Genomic DNA, 1,460 nt, shown 5'->3' on the forward strand with positions numbered 1-1,460 from the left:
CTGTATTTGGATACATAATGTAGTGGAGAAACGCAAAGAAGTTGAATAAATCTCATAGGAGTTAAGATGAAGAAGTTATCCTACTTTCAAATCACGTGATCCTAGGTTTTCTATTTGGGAAAATGAAAACTTCTTTGTCGTTCAAATCAAACGAGGATGAATCGCGATGTAAGAAACTGTATTTGGATACATAATGTAGTGGAGAATCACCAGGAAGTTGAATAAATCTCATAGTAGTTAGGATAAAGAAGTTATCCCACTTTCAAATCAGGTGATCCTAGTTTTCATGTTGAGGAATATGACAACTTCTCGTCATCCGAATCAAACGAGGATGAATCGTGATGTATGAAGCTGTATTTGGATACATAATGTAGTGGAGAATCACCAGGAAGTTGAATAAATATCATAGGAGTTAGTTTGAAGAAGTTATCCCACTTTCAAATCAAGTCATCCTAGTTTTCCTGTTTGGGAATATGAGAACTTCTTTGTCATTCTAATCACACCAGGAGGAATTGCGAAGTAATAAGCTGTATTTGGATACATAATGTAGTGGAGAATCACCAGGAAGTTGAATAAATATCATAGGAGTTAGTTTGAAGAAGTTATCCCACTTTCAAATCAAGTCATCCTAGTTTTCCTGTTTGGGAATATGAGAACTTCTTTGTCATTCTAATCACACCAGGAGGAATTGCGAAGTAATAAGCTGTATTTGGATACATAAAGTGGTGGCGAATCATCATGAAGTTGAATAAATCTCATATGAGTTAGGATGAAGAAGTTATCCCACTTTGAAATCAGGTGATCCCAATTTTCCTATTTAGGAATATGACAACTTCTTCGTCGTTAGAATATAACCAGGATGAATCACGATGTAAGAAGCTGTATTTTGATATATAATGTAGTGGAGAATCATAGGAGTTAGGATGAAGAAGTTATCTCACTTTCAAATCACGTGATCCTAGTTTTCCTATTTGGGAAAATGACAACTTCTTTGTCGTTTGAATCAAACGAGGATGAATTGCGATGTAAAAAACTGTATTTGGATACATAATGTAGTGGAGAAACGCAAAGAAGTTGAATAAATCTCATAGGAGTTAGGATGAAGGAGTTATCCCACTTTCAAATCAGGTGATCCCAGTTTTTCTGGTCAGGAAAATGACAACTTCTTCGTCGTTCACATCAAACAAGTGTGAATCACGATGTAAGAAGCTGTATTTGGACATATAATGTAGTGGCAAATCCCCAGAAAGTTGAATAAATCTCATAGGAGTTAGGATGAAGAAGGTATCCCACTTTAAAATCACGTGATCCTAGTTTTCCTATTTGGGAATATGACAACTTCTTTGTCATTATAATCACACCAGGATGAATCACGATGTAAGAAGCTGTATTTGGACATATAATGTAGTGGCAAATCCCCAGAAAGTTGAATAAATCTCATAGGAGTTAGGATGAAGAAG

This window comes from Brassica oleracea, unplaced genomic scaffold (genome assembly GCF_000695525.1).
Source record: "Brassica oleracea var. oleracea cultivar TO1000 unplaced genomic scaffold, BOL UnpScaffold01499, whole genome shotgun sequence".
In the NCBI taxonomy this organism is placed as follows: Eukaryota; Viridiplantae; Streptophyta; class Magnoliopsida; order Brassicales; family Brassicaceae; genus Brassica; species Brassica oleracea.